General features: G+C 39.3%; 1 pseudogene; it reads right to left on the bottom strand.

The window, feature by feature from the left end:
• Positions 1-1,725: 1,725 nt before the first annotated feature.
• The window catches only part of LOC102866397, a 26,348-nt pseudogene continuing 7,062 nt past the window's right edge, over positions 1,726-21,011 (bottom strand).

The following is a 21,011-nucleotide window of genomic DNA, read 5'->3' as shown; positions in this document are numbered from 1 at the left end:
AGAGACTTTGGATTTCCATTCATTAATTTATTGTTGCATTTTTCTTCCTGCCCAACCTCCCCTCCCCCCCCAGTTTGCTTTTCTCTTTGAAAAGTAAAAGAAAAATTCTTTCATTGTTATACAATCCCTCCCTCAAAGTCCACTCTGTTGTGCAGCCTTCGTTTTTCAAGGCCATGATCTACAGAAGCATGTCTCCAGGTTAGTCTTCTGAGCTACCTTTGATGTCTTCAAACAGCCAATCATGTCATTAATAATCAAGTACTTAACCATTTGTGACACCCAGGCACTCATAGCATCCTTAGAATGTATTTTGATCTCACTTCAGAGAAAACATAACTTGATTTGAGAGCAGTAGAACTGAAACAGATTTAGTTGATTGTAGAGAAAATTATGTCACTGTACCTTGAGGTTCTGTAAATGTCTTCTCCTGAAAATCCATACCCCCAAAAAAGAAAAAATCCATACCCATGCATTAACCAATTCAAAGAAGGTGGAAGAAAGATCAAGAGCTACTTAATACTGGACCCTCACCATAAACCAATGAACATTTTAATTAAGAGATTCTGCTCATACCACTGAAACAAGATGGTTAAAGCCATTCATTTATGACTGAGGACTACATCTTTAGGAGTTGAGACACAGAGAATGAGAAATGTGGCTCCTTTCACTTTCTGAACACCTATATTAGTAAGATTTTTCTTCATTGGCCTCAAATTGCCTACTTATGAAATGATAGTCTTCTCATTCTTTTCGTGCTAACGTCCTTCTAAAAATTCAAAAAGTGTGAACTTGACTTGTCCTTTGTCAATTGACAAGAGGGGAAAATTTCACTTCTGATCAGAAAATTCAAAGGGAGAGAGGTGGAGAAAAACACTAGAGAAGCCCAGAGTAGTGTCACAGAAAATCCTTCTTTTTTCCCCCCCCTTCATTTGACCAGATGTCTAGTTACTAAAGGATCTATGTGTATTTTATCTTCTCTAATATATACTATGACTTCTATCTCTGCTGTCACTTCATACTCTAATCTTCAAATTTTTCCCTAGGAATATTGCAGTAGCTTTCCTATTGATTACTATTCACCTTTCTGAAACACCAATCTATGTCATCATTAAACTGTTCTCTAGCTATCCCTACCAATTGCATCCTATCAACCTTTCAGTCCAATATTAATTGTTATTTCCTCATGTTCAGATTGCATGTCTTAGATCTGCTAACCTAGTGGTAAGGACTTGCATTGTCAACTCAAGGACACATGGTTCAAACCCACCAGCTGGTCTGGGGGAGAAATATAGGCAGTCAACTCTCATGCAATTAACTGCCTCTGAAAATCTGCTGGAAGGTCAGATATGAGTCAATCATAAATCAATGATGCACTACAACAGATTACACTTCTGGGTGTATTTCTTGTCACTCTCCCAATAGACATCATTTGATATTGAAGTTAATAAATTAGATTGTTTCATTGTTTTGAGTTTTTGCACATATTCTTCTTTATTTGCTTACCTCTACTTTGTAAAATTTCTCATGGTTCTCCTTTAAAACTTTATAACCACATTTCTCCATTGAAAACAGAACTAATACTGCCTCTCTTGTTCCATGAATGAAGACTTCTCCAGAATTTTTTCTTTTTTTTATCTTTAAAGTGATACATTTTATTATGTCCAAAAAATCAGTTGTAGTATTTTATTTTACATTGACATTATGTAAGATAAATACAAAAGACAATCAAGTTGTCTCATGAACCGGAAGGTGACTTATTAATTCTCTTTCATTTCCAAACCTCATCAAGCAATCACTGCATTTGTGAGGTAAGTCAGCTGAATGTTTAAAATCTAAATTAATTTTAAGATCTTCAATTTGTCCTGTTGAATATTCACAATACTGACATAAGTAAATTCCCTCAGATAAATGTGAATTTAAACGCTTGCAATATTCTAGCATACGCGAGAAGCCTTTCCCACAATCATCGCACACGTGAGGGAAAATTTTAGTGTGTTCAATAGCCACATGCCTGTTCACATTGGTATGAAGTCTACTCCGGAAGCCACACACTTGACACATGAAGACGTTTTTACATTTGTCAAGGGTAATTTTGCTTAACAGGCTGTATTGTCCATGTTCTCCATTGTTATATTTATCACTTAGCTCTATTAGTTTACATGCATGCTCATTTCCCACGTGGCTATGCAAATCTTCTGGATCATTCGTCTCATGTTCACAGAACTAACACAAGTACTGCTCATCACAGCAGTGCTCCTGGAAATGTAAGTAGAGCTCACTGTTCACTGCTCGAGGAGAACAGCACCTCACACTGCTCACACCAATAGAGGTGGTCACTGAAATGAGTGTCCGCAATGTGCTGGCTGAGGTTCTCGAAAATGACTGTTTTATAGTCACAATATTTACAAATATATGGGTCCTCCTCGTGGAGTTTGGCGTGCTCAATCAGAAGCATGTTGGTAGAGAAACTTTCTTTGCAGACTCGACAGACATTTGAATCAGTACGCTTATGCTTCAGGATCATACGCTGCTTTAAATCAAAAAAATATTTGCTGTTGAACTCACAAAGTTAGCATTTATAGAGGCCGCTGCTATTAGCTCTGAGCAAAGGCCATTTCTGCTGGGCAGTCACATTCAAAGTCTGGTTCTTGTCAAGAATTTTACAGAGTTTAGCTGGTGGCTCTTCGTCAGTCTGGTCGTGGAGACTCTCAGAAGAATTGTTTTCTGTCTCTAGGTCATAATCCTCAGAGATTGCATGGACCTCTGAAGCTATTGGAACATCTTCAGCGGTGTGAACTTCTATAGGGCTCTCCTCTTGGGTCTGCTGATTAACGGATTCAGGTGAGTCACATTCTTCATCATAAATTTCAATATTCGTTGATTTTTCTGTAGCAAAGGCAGTGTGGTCTAGAATCCTAAGTACAGGACTGGGGACCAGGTAATTCTGATTTCGGTTTCTGGCCTTGATTCCATCTGTAAGTTTTTGCAAGTCATTTGATGCCTCTGTATCAGATTCATCATCTTTGTTGTCAAAATATTTTAAATCCGGCTGTCTTATGGAGCAGACGCTGTAACAATGATCAGAAAAAATTCCACTCACTCCATCTGCAATCCTGCTTATTCCAGAGGAATCTGCGCCTCGGCTTCCAAGCGGCACCAGCCTAGTCGCCTAGTGGCGGCGAGCTCGTGTCTGCCGCACCGACAGAGGGCGGCGTCACTGGGACCCAGCGTTCCCGAGCGCCCCGCCGGGCTGGCCCAGCTCCCTCCCGCGCGCCCACACCCCCAGAATTTTATTTTTTCATGTCACTTGCTATATTCTAGAAATCTGTTTATATGTTTTCTACTCTACTAGAGTTGGAAATTTTGTTCAAGAACAAGAACAATGTCCTCTTCTGTTATCATTCCCTAACTAGTTTCTATATTCATTAGTAAAGGGATTATTAAAGGGCTGGGAGGCTTTTGGGTGCTATTGAAGTGTATTTTTATTGACTTTACATCTTCCTCAAAGAAACAAGCCTCTGTCTCACTCAAGAAACATATCTACCATCTATGTCCTTATGCAACAAGAGATTTGATAAGTGAATTAACTAGTTAGCTATTGTTGCCTCTATTTTGCATCAGAGACTGGACCATGAGTAAGGAGAGAGAATAATTGATGCCTTTGAGTTGTGGTGTTGGAGAAGAGTATTGAACATACCAGGGACAGGCAGTTGAACAAATAGGTCTGTCTTGGAGAGAGTAAAACGAAGATTATCCTTGGAGACAAATATTTTGAAGCTCCATCTCATATACTTTGGGCATGTTACCAGGAGGGAACAGTCCTTGGAGAAGTACATCATGCTTGGAAGGGTAGAGCAACAGCACAGGTGAGGAAAACCCCTGATAAAATGGATTGACACGATAACTAGGGCTATGGGATAAGATGTTTCAGAGTCAATGAGACTGGATCAGGTCAGGGCTGTTGTACATAGGGTCGCTATGAGTCACTATGTGACTTGACAGCACATAACAGCAACATATTCTTGTGAGTGTAGCTCATGAATCCTCATGAGCACTCAATAGCACACATATAGACACTGATGGGTAACTTGACCAGAAGAAACCACTTATGGTACCTCTACACATATTCACTCTTTGACATTCGGCACTTGATTTCCTATCTTTGAGCTTGAACAACAAAGAAAAGACCTAATTTCATTCAGAGTATTCAAAGGGATGCTAGAATTGTTGTTGTTAGGTGCCATCAAATTGATCCCAATAGGTGGAAACCTTGTCCTGTCACTGCTTATGCTGAAGCCCAACTTGCTAGAGTAGTATATTAAAACACTGATCATAGGAGAGCTCTGGTGGCCTGGTGGCAAGGAGCTACAACTACAATCCCAGAGGCGCATGGTTTGAATCCACCAGATGCTCTGCCGAGGAAGGAGGGACAATCTCCTCCTGTACCAGTCAGATCTGATTTGACGGTACACGTACACAAAAATAATAAAATAAAATTTAAAAAAAACAACACACTGATCATTTCTTCGAGATTTAGGGATACCATGTTCTGATTTGTGCATAAAAAGCACCAAAAGCACATTGCCCTAAGGCCCTGTCACTGGACCATGGCTGCTCTGCGTGGGTTTGGGTGATTATAAGCCACACTTCACTCCTCCATGACTATGCAAAGAAAAGTTAAAGCAGAAATGAGGTTCATGACTCATTTCTGCGTTATTTTTATTTATTTATTATTTTTCTTTTCTTTCTGGGAATTTTTAAATGCCTGGTAGGACGCACTGTGCTTTCTCCTCAGGAATCACCTTGATCACTGCCTTGAAAAGAACTTAGAGCCGTGATCACGTAGATAGCAGATGAGGAATGTTCTCTTAAAACTGCAGCCTGAAAGAATTAGTGAGACTGGCTCAGGACAGGGAAGGGTCCAGAGCTGCTGTACATAGGGTCACTATACATCGAAAGCTGCTGTACATAGGGTCACTATACATCGCAGGAAACTCAATAGCACATAACAACAATGACATACTACGACAGATTTGAAAGCAGAAGTGGCATCCACTTCCTAAACACCATGCCTCTGGAAACTCTATGAATTTTGATAAATGTCACTAGTTGCGGAGACGCTTCAGGCCTTTTGTTCATAGGGTCGCTATGTGTCGTGCTCGACTTGAAGGCAATCTACAACAACAACAATTAACATTATCTATCTACATCAGGTTCATACACCTCTTAATTGTAGACGTACTCTGAAGAGAAAATTCATTCTTGTACTTTAAAAAAGTAGTCTGTTAGCACAATCAATAAGAGTGCATCTGAATTCAAAATCAATCTCCATAATAGTCTATGTGTTTCCTACTGCCAAGGGGGCCCTTTAGAGTAGTGAGAGAAGATCTTCACCCTGAAACCCACAGCGTCCCTTTTCAGCAGGAAGTAGCTAAGAGAATACGCCGTCCCCTTTTCCTTATGACTCAGGGTGAAGTCTCTCTCAGGGAGGAGTGATAGGGAATGGCAAAGGATACACTGACAAAGAAGATTAATCAGAACTGGCTTTGACAAGCACTGTGGCATTTGGACAAGAACAAACTGGAAGGAGGGTAGAGGGAATAGTGCAACAATGAATGAGTGGAAGCCCAAAATCTCTGTAAATGTTTATGAAAATTAATAAAATATAATTATAATTTAAAAAACACACACACACACACACAAAATCACCTATAAAACAACAACAAAAAAAACCAACCTGCAGCCTGAGACTTTGCCACTTGTCCTTTTGGCTGATGCTTGTGCTTAATCCCATACTTGAACATAAGAGGCGAATAGTCTTTCCCTGTCTTCAAGCTGACTTGTGAAGTCTAGGAGGGAAAACAAAAGGAGCCTCCATTCATTTAGTGAGAACCCTCAACATACCAGGAACATCTATGAACAATTAACTTCAGGAAACAAAAGCACTATCTGATTTTAAGACCATCATTAAAGCTGAGGAACTTAGAGGAGAACATACATCGCTTGCTTCATAGGTCTTTTGCTGTGCATGAGGTAATGGGGGGAAGGTGCGGATAGTGCTGTTAGCACATCCACAGAGAGTTATGCTGCTAACCCAAAGGTTGAGCCTCTCTGGTTGTTCAAGTCCACTATTATCACTAAAAGGAAGATGAGCAAGCTCCTATGTGGTGTATAGCATCCAACACCTAGTGGAGAGTCAGCTATGAGCTGCTTCCACCTCGACAACAATGATGCAGCTGGTGAATTCAATTCCAAAGGAAGAATTGATGGCTTTGACTTGTAGTGTTGGTGAAGAGTACTGACTATGCCATTGACTTCCAAAAGAACAGACAAATCACTCTTGAAAGAAACACAATCAGAGTGCTCTTTGGGAAAAGAGGCAGTGAAACCTCATCCCATATTCTTTGGACATGTCTTCAGGAAGTGCCAATCCTTGGGAAAAGACATCAATCTGGGGGAAGTAGAGAGTTATTGAAAGATAAAAGATCTCCAACAAAATGGATAGGCACAATTTGTGAGAATGGTCCAGGATATGACAAGAGTTTGATCTGTTGTTCACTGTGAGTTATGGTTGACTCTATGGTATCTAACAACAATGACAAGAAGATGCATGTTAAAATCACAAAATATTCATTTGAATGGCTAACTTAAAAAAATCCTACCAATCTACGTATTTATAAGGATGTGGAGGATAATGAAGTCTCATATATTGCATCATTAAATAAAGCCGTTTTGTGTACAACAATTATGTCTCAATAAAGTTATTAAAGAAAAGGGGAAAAATGAAATTGCCTCACAAAACAAAACCTCTACATTCTAAGGCTTCTTGTTATAATCTATGGTGCCCCTAAAACAAATTTTAGCACATATTAATCTATCTTTGACTGCCTGACTCAGATTCAATTCCATTCAGAGAAGTGTTACAATGACGCATATACTACACCTTGCTCAACCAACCAGAAAAGATGTAGTTCAAATCTACAGGCTGGTCTGTGGGAGAAAGATAGGTAATCTCCTCTCATGTGATTATACTGCCTCTAAAAAACAGCTGGAGATTTAGCAATGAGTTGGTTCCAACTTGATGTTATGTTAACTTTTTAACATAAATCTGAATTATCAGTAAATATATATGTTGTTGTTATGTACCATCAAGTTGCCTGCGACTCACAACAACCTTATAAACAACAGCTCTGAAGCCTGCCCTGTCCTGAGCCCATCTCACTGACTCTGACACACCATCCTCCATTTCCCTAGTGACTGTATCAATCCATCTCATGCGGGGTCTTCCTCTCCTGTGCTGTTCCTCCATCCTTCCAAGCATGATGTCCTTCTCCAAGGATCAATCTCTCCTGGCCACAAGCTCAAAATATGTGAGATGGAGCTTGGTTTCAACCTTTCTAAAACAGACCTATTTGTTTTCTTGGCAGCCCATGGTATGTTCAACAGTGTTTTCCAGCATCACAACTCAAAGGCATCAATTCTTCTTCTATCATTTTTAGTCATTGTCCCGCTCTCTGATGCACAGCAAGTAATTGTGAAGACCATGACCTGGATCAGATGCACCTTAGGCTCTAGACTTAAATTGTTGCTTCTCAGTACTCTGGAGAGGTCCCTGACAGCAGATTTACCTGATGTGATTCGTCTTTTGATTTCCTGCCTGTTAGTGCCAAGAATGTTGATTGTGAAGCCAAGCAAGCTGTAACTGTTAACAATCTCAGCCTCTTCTCTGTCCATCATGGTGCTGCCAATTAGCCCAGTGATGAGAATGTTTGTCTTCTTGATGTTCAGCTTCAATTCATATTGAAGACTACAGTTCTTGACCTTCTGTAGCACATGCTTCAGGTCTTCTTCAGTTTCAGCAAGCAAGGCTGTGTCATCTGAATAACGTAGGTTGTTGGTGAGTCACTTCACCACACTCCTGAAGCCACACTCCTCCCCATAAAGCCTAGTCTGTCAAGTGATCTCTTCTGCATATAGATTGAAAATGTATGGAGACAGGACACATCCCTGATCCGCTCCCTTCCTGATTTTGAGCCATGCAGTGTTTCCCCGAGGACCGCTTCCTGGTCCCAGTATAGGTTTCACATAAGCACAATCAAGTGTTTTGAGATTTCCACTCTCCTCAATAACTACAATTTGTTGTGATTCACACAGTCAAAAGCCTTTGAATAGTCAATGAAACACAGATAGATATCCATCTGCTATTCTTTGCTTTCTGCCAGGATCCCTCTGACACTGGCGGTGTCTCTAGTGTCATGGCCTCTACTAAGCCCAGCTTATATTTCTGATAGTTCTCTGATAAGGTACTTTTCCAGTCTTTTCTGGATAATCTTCAGCAGGATTTTGTGTGTGATATGAGTGATATTGTATGAAAATTTCCACACTCTGTTGGGTCACCTTTTTTTTTTAAATGGAAGTAAATATTGATCTCTTCCAGTCAGTTGACAAGGTATAGTTGTCCTCCAGATTTCATGGTACAACCTGGTGAGCACATCCAGGGTAGCATCTGTTTGTTGAAATATATCAATCAATAATTGGTATTCCATCAATTCCTGAGGCCTTATTTATTGTCAAGTTCTTCAAAACAGCAAGGACTAAAAAAAAAAAACCAAACCAGCAAGGACTTCCTATATACACACACACACAAGCACACACACATGTATGTGTAGATAGAAATGCTCTATCTAGTGGTTTAGTGGTAAAGAATTGTGCAACTAATGCAAAGGAATGTGGCGCAAATTCACCACCTGCTTCATGAGAGAAATAAGGCAATCTCCTCCCCCTTGACTTACAGACTCTAAAAGCCCCTGGAGGATCAGGTATTGCATAGTTCTGACTCAAGGGCTCACAAGAGCAACTAAGTATACAAATTATTTTAGTGTTCCACTCAACAAGTTTAGAAAGATATTTCATGCCATCACAAGTGTGCTGAACCATTTGTATTGTGATAAAAATATACATAACAAAAAACAAACTATCTCAACAATTTCTAGATGCACAATTTTGTAAATTTTGACCATGTTCTTAACTTGTGTGCTCGTTCTCACTATCCTTATCCAAATCATCCGACTCATTAGCATAAATCCACTGCCCCCTGGGCAAGCTGTCCTTCTCTCTTCCTGCTCCCTGCCCTTGGTAACATCTATTATTCTTTGATTTCTATAAATTTGCTCATTTCATAATGGGAGAGCATAGTTTCCATGCTTGTATTACTGACAGGGTAATGTTTTCAAAATTCATCCAATTTGTGGCATGTTTGAAGACTTACTATCTATTTATGAGCAGCATGTCATTACATGTATGTACTCCATTTGTTTACCCATTCATCTGCTGATGGTCATTTTCTTTGTTTCCACCACCCTTTGGCTGTTGCTAAAAGTGCTGTAGTGACTTACTGGTGTATCAGTTTAACAGACACAGGGCATTAAATCACATGAATCATGTACTGCATTTTATGAGTCTCTAACTGATGAACTCACATGAAGCAAAATACATCCTCCAACATCTCTCTTTGGGCAATAATTTCTTTTTAAAATCTTTTTTATGCATTAAATAGGGAGGAAGAGAAAGAAAAAGAACATAACATGTATAAATGCATGAATGAAAAACCAATTTCTTTGTGAACTTTCAATCAACTCACAGTTCTTTAAAAAATCTTTTTAAGATCTCAGATCATCAACAAGATATTACCTTGTTCATTCAACCAACAGTTGCTTAGGTCTTTGTGTACAGGACTGGTACACAGAAAAGAATTTTTAGCCTTCACATCTTGGGGAAGAGGCAGATGGATGAACAGACTATTACAGCAAGGACAATAAGGACCTGTGTTCAGAGGCATTCCCAATAGAGATTTCTGGATGCCAGACAACCCACTGCCAACTCTTTTACAGAAGCCATGAAGTCCTTATTACTCATCCTAGCAATCTTTATGCTCCTGGCTCATTTGATCTCAGGTAATCAGAACCTTGGGGAAGAAGAAACATTGACCAGGAATCAGATCATGTACACACAGTCAAGCTGTCTCTGGAACTTGGGGAGCATTTTCACAAGGAAGGGAACACTAAGCTCTTTCCTTGTCTTCTTTTCCAAGAGTCCTCAAAGCTCTTACTACAGAACAGAATCTGTGATTGGGGTCTCTGATTGGGGCAGGACACTGCGAAGCCTATGGTCACCTCAAAAGGCAAGCTGTCTCGATATCCCAAACTTCTCATGTCCTATCATAGGCATCCCGGACTAGCTCTACCTCATTTCAGTTTGTGTGCTATTACCTAATGCAGTAGCAGGTCTTCTCCAAATCTTGATCCTACAAGGACATTTTCTCATCACTTTTATCCTTGGATGTTGGAATAGGTTTGGCAGAGCAATTTTTACATACCTATAGTACGGTCTTATTGACAGGGGAAAGAAAATTATTCCGATTGACATAGGGGGAAGTTTAGTACTACTGTAAGCCCTGTGTCACACTTGCACTCTGTTTCCGTCATTTGGATTAATTCTATATATTTATAAATTTAAATCAAGCTCGTTGAAAGTACTTTGAAAATAGAAAATTGGGCTGCAATTCATCACTATTTATGTGTTCTATATTGTGATCAAGGAATATCTATGTTTCTAACTTACTTAATGAACATAACACTGTGTCTGGAATATTTTCAAATATCTTGACATGTTTCTTGAAAATTCCATTTGCAGTACATGCTAAAATACAGTCATAGTTTCGTCAAAATATAAACTTGGAGAACCCCTTATTTTGTGTTATTTGGATGTTTCCCAAATTATGCTATTATACAAATGATTGTGCAGTCTTGACAACACATCATTATAAGTGCACAGGTAAATTTTAGAAGCTCCATTTTCATTCAAAGAATTATTGGGGGAAAATAATTATGGAGTATCATAAGAAATGTGCACATGTTTAGTACTAGTCAAATAGTTTCAATTAGCCAAATCGTTCCTACCAGCATATGAAAGAATTGTGATGAATTTGTTGTTTATACAAACTTATAAGAATTGATTTTGTAGTTATTTTACATTCTCTTGGCAAATTAATTTAAAAAATTACCCTATTTTATACTTTTTACAAATGACTCCTAATACATTAGTTGTTTCTGAAAAATTTTGGAGGCACAGAATTTTCATATTTGTGATAGTAAATTTTTTTTCTCTGCATTCTTCTATTACCTTAGAATATCTGTCCACCTGAGTTTCCTGTTTTTATGTTTGTTGGTTTTTAAACTGGACTCAGTCTCTAAGTTATGATACAATGTGAACAACTAATATTAGAACTTTTTAATAGGCAGAGAGTTGTATAAAAACTTCACCATCTGTCTCTAGGGAGATTTGCTTCTGTTCTCTAGAAGATGTTGAACCAACGATAAGAGGGAATTTATGAGGGCTGCCTCAGAAAATCACCTACTGATTCCTTGAAATTCTATGAGTTTCTATGAGTTTACCTTGCTCGTTTTCTCCTGCTTCTGGTGCATTGATAACATATACCACACACTTGCCTGGCATCCACTTAATAAATCGAAACACCCAAACACAAACAATTGTGAGTTATTCTATGATATTAATCCATTTTCCTAAAAAATCTACTGATATTAGAGCTAGAGCACTTGGAAAGGACATCTGGGAGGAAGAATCTGAAAAACACCAGGGCCCGAGGTGATCAGAATAAAAAGGAGACTTGATCTGAGATTTTCATCCACATAGACCTGGGCTCATCCCCATGGAGATGTTTGGGACAGTGAAGATGGAATGATTAATAGAGTGAGGGGGTGAGAAGGAAGTGTAAGGCCAAGGACCACTCTGAAGAGCCCTTGAGGTTGAAGAGAGGAAGAGGTAGAGTATAAAGTAGTGGGAACAACAGAAGTTGGATGCTCGTTTGGTTCTTCACCCACATCGAGCTCTTCCCAGGTAGTGATCACCACATCTTTCTCCCACGGAGCAACTGGTGGGTTCAATCTACCAACCGTTTAGTTAAGAAATGACTGCTTTAACCACTGTGACACCGGGGTGCACTTATAAAGACTTCTCTCTCATTTCATTGCCATCGAGTTGGAACCAGTTCACAGTCAGAACCAGCTCATAGCTGACCCTCCAATGGATTCTCTGAGGTTGTAAGTCACGAGGAAAGAGATTGTCCATGTCCACCCCGAGAGGAACAGGCTTTGAGTTAGCAGTGTAATTCCTACACCAGCCACCAGAGTTCCCATATAGGCACATATGGTACGTGGCTTTGAGTCAGAATCGACTCAGAGCTGACCCTCCAGCAAGTTTCCAAAGCCTGTAAATCACATGGGAGGAGACTACCCACAATTCTCCCTCAGAACAGCCTGTGGATTCCAACCAGCTGCCTTTGGCGTGGCAGTGCAATATTTTACCCACTAGGCCACGACAGCTCTCTAGATAGATGATAGATGGGTAGGTAGATAGATACAGAGAGAGATATAGATAATATAGTGACTATCTTTAGAGTACAAATGTATTTGTATAGAGGTCACTTTTAAAATTTGGTTTTTCATGATATGATACATTATTAGCCAAACAGCACATAAACAACTCCACAGTTATAATCCAAATATAATTTGTAGGACTCCAGAAATGTGTGCATATATTTTGAAAATCCTCCAAGAGAATACAAAAGTCATACATATTTTGAATAATGCTGAAAGCAACAAAGCAGTGATTTCAGCATTTAACACTTGTAAATGGCAATTATTTGCTTCTACTTAGATGTTTAAGAATATGATAGCTGTCTTTTAGAAAACCGGCTAAATATTCTTCATTTATGTCTTTTAATGATGTATCCAGTAGTTTTCATTTAATGTAATGGGAAATTGGTCCCTGGTTATTCAGATACAGAATTCTGTCTTAAAGAATTAAAGACCCATGAATGTATCTAAAATTTTGTGTGTGGGGGTGTGTTGACAAAAATCTCATTTAATCACTGCCAACAGAACAGGTTTTTATGATTAGGAGATATATAATCAATTAACTGGTAAGGGACTTGACAAAATGCTGCTCAAGAATCAAAGATTGTTGTGTTCTGTCCATGATGAGTATCTCTTGTCTAATGAACTATGTCATTCCTTCATGCAGGGGGCTGGTATGTGACAAAGTGTAACAACAAGAAAGGGAATTGCAGGAAGCAGTGTAGAACTGGAGAAATACAAAAAAGAACTCCTTCAAATTGTCCAAAAGACAAAATATGCTGTGTCATCCCCAACTCTTTTGGTTTTGCGTGTGACAGTGCGAACTCTACCGACGTCGTAGTATTGACCACAGCAGAAGCCACTAAACCTTCTGGGACCCTGACAGCAACACCGGGAGGGGAGGCAACAAAAGCCAAATCTACTTCTGCTACCACAATCAAAGCTGATCCGGCTACGACCACAAACTCTTAGTCAGGCCTCTGTCTCTTGCTTGACCTCCTCTCTCCAGATCATGTGTATTGGATTCCTTACAAAGGTTGTATGCACTGGGTTTCCCACTATCCTTCATTCGCATTGTGTTTCAAACAATCATTACTTTTCATTATATTTTATAAAATGAATAAACCTTGAACTATGCCCATCATTGCTCTGTCTTTCCAGATCCCCACCAGATCTTTCCCATTTCCTGTACCAACTCGTTCCGCCACCCATCGAATTGTGAGACCTGATGATTTCCCCCCTGCCATCCTCACCCCTCTGCTCCTCCCCTCTTCCCCTTGGAGCCTCATACATGTTTTACTAGTTATCTTTCTATTTCTACAATACTGGTCTTATACAGAATTTGTCCTCATGGGACTGAGTTCATTCACTCAGCAGAATGCTCTCCAGTCCCTCCCAAGTTATAGAGTAATTTTCCAAATCGTTACTCCTAGGTGATGTGTATATTCCATTGTGTGAATGTGCCATAATTTCTCAATCCATTCATTTGTGGTTAGACATTTGAGCTGTTTCCATGTTCTTGTGATGGTGAATAATGCAGCTATGAACATTACTGTACACATCTCTGTTTGTGAATTCGAGCATTTCTTCATGTGTGTGTTGGCCACTCAAATGTATTGAGTTATCAGTCCTTTTCTTGTGGAGGCCCACTAAGATCCTGTAAACTTTTCTTATGAGACCGGTTTTTTCCCCAGTAAGAAGGTTTTCTTTTCACCCTGGTGAAAAAAAAACGCTTAGAAGCATACATGGATTTACACTTTAGACAGTACCATTCATCATTTTTATCCTCGCCCAATTGTGTATGTCTGTCTGTAATTGTCAGTTTTTTATACCAGGGTCTAGGCCTTCTAAGTTTGGCCCCACTTTGTCTCATGATTTTTATGGTTTGAAGCTTTATCCCAGGTCTCTCATACACTCTGGGTTAATTTTTCTGTAAGGTGACAGGTGTGCATCCTGCTTCGGCTTTCTGCAGGTAGCAGTCCAGTTTTGCCAGCACCATTTGTTGAAGAGGTTGTTGTTTCCCCATTTGTAACGCTGTATTTCCTTGTCTAATATCAGCTGACTGTAGATGGATGGATTAATTTCTGGGTTGTCTATTCTATTCCATTGGCCTGTGCCTGTATTGTGTCAGAACCATGCTGTTTTGGTTATTACAGCTGTGTAGTAGGTTTTGAGATCTGGGAGTACTCTGCCACTTATGTCATTCTAATTTTTTAGCAATGGTTTGTTTTTTCGAGTTCTTGTTCCTCTCCAAATAAACTTGCCTATTGCCCTTTCTATCTCTTTAAAAAATGAATTTGGTATATGGATTGGAATTCCATTAAACATGTAGATTGCTTTTCGTAGGATTGTCATGATCACTATATTAAGACTTCCTAGCTATAAACAAGTTTCACCACAGAGGCTAGGATTTTGAAGCTCCACCTCACGTACTTTGGGCACATGGCCAAGAGGGACCAGTTCTTGGAGAAAGACATCATGATCTGAAGGGTGGAGGGAAAGGTCAGGAGAGGAAGACTCCAGATGAGATTAATCGGTGAAACTGCCTCAGGACAGGGCAGGCTTCAGAGCTACTGCTGGTAGGGCCAAAGGTGACTTGACAGCACATAACAGCAACAACATCCACAAACAGGGAACATTTTTCAATTATTAGGTCTTTTATTGTTTCTCACGGAAGGATTTTGCAGTTTTCGTTGTAAAGGCCTTTTGTGTATCTAGTTAGGTTTATTCTCAACTATCTCAATTTGTGGTTGGCTTTGCTGGCTTTGGTATCTATGTTTTCTTAGTTACTATAAAAGAATCCCACTGACCTTTGTATGTTGATCTTGTATCCTGCCACTCTACTAAATTGGTGTACTACTTCTAACAGTATTTTTATTAAGTTCTTGTAGTTTTCTGTGTGCATTATCATATCATCTGCATATAGCAACAGTTTCTCCACCTCTTTGCTGATCTGGAGCCTTTTCTTTTCTTCTCTTGTCTTATTGCCCTACCAAGTCAATGGGGATGAGGGGAAGAAAAAAAAGGGAAAAAATATTCTAAACAGGGAAAGTGGGTGAAGAGAAAAACAATATAAAATAATGGTGTGCTTAGACTTTGTAATAAGTTACTTGCATCAATCAATGGTAATTAATGCTAATAAATGATTGTCTGACAAAACCAAAGTGATTTGTAAGCTGTCACTCAAGTGAAACTGATTTTTTAACAGGTTCAAAGTTGCTTTCTTTATATTTTTAAAGTAATTAAAATTACAGAATCATCCCTGCACAGTGCTTTCATATTTTTAATTTAATAAATTTTCTGCAACAGTCATGCTGTTGTTGTTGTTAGTTTCCATTGAATCAATTTGAACTCATGCTAACTCCATGTATATAAAGAATAACTGTTCCACAAGGTTTTCAAGGCCATGATCTACAGAAGCAGGTCTCCAGGTTAGTTGTCTGAGCTACCTTTGATAGCTTCAAACTGCCAATCATGTCACTAATAATCAAGTACTTAACCATTTGTGACTCTCAGGCACTCATAGCATCTTTAGAATATAGGTAATTTTACCTCACTTCAGAGAAAATGTAACTTGATTTGAGAGCAGTAGAACTGAGACAGTTGATTGTGGAGAACATTATGTCGCTGCACCTTGAAGTTCTGTGAATGTCTTCTCCTGAAAATTCATAACCACCCATTAACCAGTTCAGGGAGGATGAAAGAAAGCTCAAGAGCTACTTTACACTGGACCCTTACCAAAAACCAATGAACATCTTCATTAAGAGACTCTGCTCACATCACTGAAACAAGATGGCTAAGAGCCATTCATCCATGACTCAACACTATGTCTGTAAGAATTGAGACACAGAGAATAAGAAATGTGGCTGGCTCCTTTCACTTTCTGAACACCTATATTAGTAAGATGTTTTCTTTATTGGCCTCAGATTGAGTGCTTATGAAATGATAGGCTGGATTTTCTCTCATTTTTTTCATGCTAACATTCTTCAAAAAAATTAAAATAAAATGTGAGTTTGCCTTGTGCCTTCTGGGAACAATATCACCTGTGATTAGAAACTTCAAAAGGAAACAGGTAGGGAAAGTCATTGGTAGAAGCCCAGAGTGTTGTCACAGAAAATCCTTTTTCTTCTTCACTTGACCTCATGTTCAGTTACTAAAGCTTCTATGGGTATTTTACCTTTTCTAATATGTGTTATGACTTCTATCTCTTCTGTCGCTTCAAATTGTTCCCTAGGAGTATTGCAATAGCTTTCTTATTGATTACTCTGCCTTCCTTTCAAACACATAGCCACTCATCTTTTATAATGATGGATTTACCTTTCTGAAACACCAATTTATGTAAACATTAAACGGCTCTCTAACTATCACTACGAATTACATCGTCAACAGTTCAACACAATCTTCACTGTAATTTCTTCATGTTCAGATTGCATATCCTAGATCTAGTGATCTAGTAGTAAGGACTTGCATTGTCAACTCAGAGACACATGGTTCAAATCCACCAGCTGGTCTGGGGGAGAAAGATAGGTAGTCAACTCTCTCATGCAATTAACTGCCTCTGAAAACTTGCTGGAAGGTCAGCTATGTACAACCAAGAGATTACACTTCTGGGTCTTTTGCTTGTCACTCTCTCAATGGACATTCTGCACTCTTGCAATACCGTTATTTGAGATTGAAGTGAATGAGTTGGATTGCTTCCTGGGTTTGCACACATTCTTCTTTCTTTACTTACCTCTACTTTGTAACATTTCTCATGGCTCTTCTTTAGACATTAATAATCACACTTCTCCATTTGAAACAGAACTAACGCTAATTCGCTTGTCCCATTAACGATGGCTTCTCCAGAATTTTATTTTATCTTGTCACTTGCTATATTCTAGACATTTCCTCTTTTGTCTTCTCCTTTGCTAGACTTGGAAATTTTATTTAAGAACAAGAACAATATGACCTCTTCTGTTATCATTTCCTAACTAGATTCTATAGTCATAATAAAGGGGTTATTAAAGCCTGGGAGCCTCTTGGGTGCTATTGAAATGTATTTATATTGACTTCACATCTTCCCCAAAGAAACGGGCCTCTGCCTCACTCAAGAAACATATCTATGATCTATGTCCTTATGCAACAAGAGACTTTAGAAATGAATTAACTAGTTGAATACTGTTGCTTCTACTGTGCATCAGTGAGCTGGACAATGACTAAGGATGAAAGAACAAGAATTGGTGCTTTTGAGTTATGGTGCTGGAGAAGATTATTGAACATATCATGGACAGCCAGTTGAACAAATAGGTCTGTCTTGGAGAGGGTAAAACCAAGATTCTCCTTGGAGGCAAAGATTTTGAAGTTCCGTCTCACATGTGGCCAGGAGGGAACAATTCCTGGAGAAAAACTTGGAAGGGTGGAAAGACAGCGCAGGAGAGGAAGACCCGAGATGAAATGGATTGACACATTAACTGTGGCGATGGGATTAGATGTGTCAGAGTCAGTGAGACTATCTCAGAATAGGGCAGGCTTCATGGCTGTTGTACATAGGTTTGCTATGAATCACAGATGACGTGATTGAACATAGCAATAACAACAATATATCCTTGTGAGTAAAATTCATGAATCTTCATAGGCACACATGTAAACACTGATGGGTCACTTGAGCAGAAGAAACTACTTATGGTACCACCACACATATTCCCTCTTTGACATTTGGCAGTTGATTTCCCATCTTTCAGCATAAGTTCATGAACTTGAGAAACAGAGAAAATACTTAATTCCATTCAGAGTGTTCTACAGAGTGTAAGAATTGATGTTGTTTTTATTGTTGATGTTGTTGTTGTTATCTGGCATCAAGTTGACCCCAACAGGTTGAAACCTTGTCCTGTGCTATACTATCAAGAGGATCACTGCTTATGCTGAAGCCCAAGTTGCTAGAATAGTATATTAAAACACTGATCATTTCACTGAGATTTAGGCAAACCATGTTCTCATTTGTGGATAAAAAGCACCAAGAGCACATTGTCTGAAGGCCCTGCCACTGGACCATGGCTGCTCTGCGTGGGTCTGGGTGATTATAAGCTACACTTTGCTCCTCCATGACTATGCAAAGAAACGTTACAGCAGAAATTAGGTTCATGGCTCATTTCCTGGGGGATTTTAAACATCTGGTAGGACGCACTGTGCTTTCTCCTCAGGAATCACCTTGATCACTGCCTTGAAAAGAACTTAGAGCCATGATCACTTAGATAGCAGGTGAGGGATGTTCTCTCAATGCTGCAGCCTGAGACTTTGCCACTTGTCCTTTTGGCTGATGCTTATGCTTGATTCTATGCTTGAACATACAAGGCAAATAGCCTTTCCCTGTCTTCATGCTGACTTGTGAAGTCTAGGAGCAAAAACAAAAGGAGCCTCCATTCATTTAGTGAGAATCGACGGCATACCAGGAGCATCTATGAACAATTTCATGAAGCAAAAGCACTATATGATTTTGAGAACATGATGAAAACTGAGGAACTTAGAGGAAAACTTACCTCACTTGACTCATAGGTCTTTTTTAAAATATTTTTTATTGAGGTTTTAATGAAAGTTATGGAGAACTTGGATTTGCATTCATTCATTCTTGTCCATTTTCCTCCCTGCCCACCCTCTCCAGTTTACTTTTCTCTTTGAAAAAAAATGCTTTTGTTATTGCACAATTCGCCCACCCCAGTCCACTTTACTGTGCAGCTTTTATTCTAGACTATTGTCAGGCAAATAATACCTAATCATATATTCCTTTTAAGAAGTTCTTTCTCTCATCTGTTTCAATGCAGTGTATATTATTTATCCTGTCTTTTCTTAGTTTCCTCCCAACCCCCATGTCAGTGCTGTTCTATAACAGTGACCTTATGCAGTGTTTGTCCTTTTGACTGAGTTATTTCACGCAGCATAATGTCCTCTAGGGTCACCTATTTTGTATATGTCATGAGTTCCTTGTTTTTCAGTGCTGCATACTATTTCATCATGTGAATATACCACAGCTTCCTTATCCATTCATTTGGTGATGGAAACTGGAATTGTTTCCATCTCTTTGCTATTGTGAATAATGCAGAAATAAACACGGGTGTACATATATCTGCTTGGGTGGCAGTTCTAATTTTTTTAGGATATATCCCCAGCAGTTAAACTGCTGGGTCAAACACTACTTCTCTTTCCAACTTTTTGAGAAAGCACCATACTAACCTTCCAGAGTGGGTGCATCATTTCACACTCTCACCAATAGTGAATAAGCATTTCAATTTCTCCACAACCTTGCCAGCATTTGTTGTTTTCTGCTCTGTTGAATTTTGCTGTTCTTACTGGGTGACATGATATCTCATAGTTGTTTTTTGACCTCTTGTTGATGATGAGGTGTCACTGAAGCTCCGGGAAATGTCCTTAGAAGGTTATCCTGCTCACCCAAAATTGAGCCTCTCTGGTTCTTCATGTTTGCTAGCAGCTCTAAGAGAGAAAGAGGGGGAAGCTCCTGTGTGATGATGTACAGCCTCTGACATCTAGTGGAGAGTCATCTATGAGTTGTTTTCAACGTGACAACAGTGATACAGCCAGACAGCTCAATTCCAAAGGAAGAATTGATGGCTTTGACTTGTAGTGGTGGAGTACTGACTATGCCACTGACTTCCAAAAGAATTAACCTTTTGATCACTCTTGAAGGAAGCAAGCTGTAACTGTTAACCGCAATCTCTTCTCTATTAGTCATGGTGCTGCCAATTAGCTTAATGGTGAGAATCTTTGTTTTCTTGATGTCGAGCTTCAATTCATATTGAAGACTACAGTCCTCAACCTTCTGCAGCAAACGCTTCAGGTCCTCTTCAGTTTCAGCAAGCAAGGTTGTGTCATCTGCATAATATAAGTTGTTGATGAGTCTTCTTCTAATCCTGATCCACATTCCTCCTCATAAAGCCCAGCCTCCTGAATGATCAGTTCTGCATAGATTAATAAGGTATGGAGACAAGACACATCCTTGATGCACTTCCTTCCTGATTTTGAACCATGCAGTGTTTCCCTGCTCTGTTCTAAGGACTACTTGGTGACCAAGTATAGGTTTCACATAAGCACAATCAAGTATTCTGGGATTCCCATCCTCCTCAAGGTTAACCAAAATTTGTTGTGATTTACATAATCAATGCCTTTGCATAGTCAATGAAACACAGATATACCTCTGGTGCTTTTGCTTTCTGCCAAGATCCAATCTGACATTGGTGATAAAGCCTCTAGCACCATGGCCTCTTCTAAGCCCAGCTTGCATTTCTGGTAGTTTTCAGTCAGTATACTGCTCCAAGTTGTGCCAAGAAATCTGGAGAACAACCACTTGGCCAACTGACTGGAAGAGATCGATATTTGTTCCTATCCTAAAGAAAGGTGACCCAACAGAATGTGGAAACTACAGAACAATCTCACTGATTTCACATGCAAGCAAGATTTTACTGAACATTATCCGAAAACGACTGGAACAGCACATCAACAGAGAACTACCAGAAGTCCAGGCTGGGCTTAGAAGGGGTCGTGGTACTAGAGATATTGTAGCTGATGTTAGACGGGTCTTGGCTGAAA

This window comes from Elephantulus edwardii, unplaced genomic scaffold, assembly GCF_000299155.1.
Source record: "Elephantulus edwardii isolate Elephantulus edwardi_28Jun2011 unplaced genomic scaffold, EleEdw1.0 scaffold00015, whole genome shotgun sequence".
NCBI lineage: Eukaryota > Metazoa > Chordata > Mammalia > Macroscelidea > Macroscelididae > Elephantulus > Elephantulus edwardii.
This window is presented reverse-complemented; position numbering and strand designations above follow the sequence as displayed.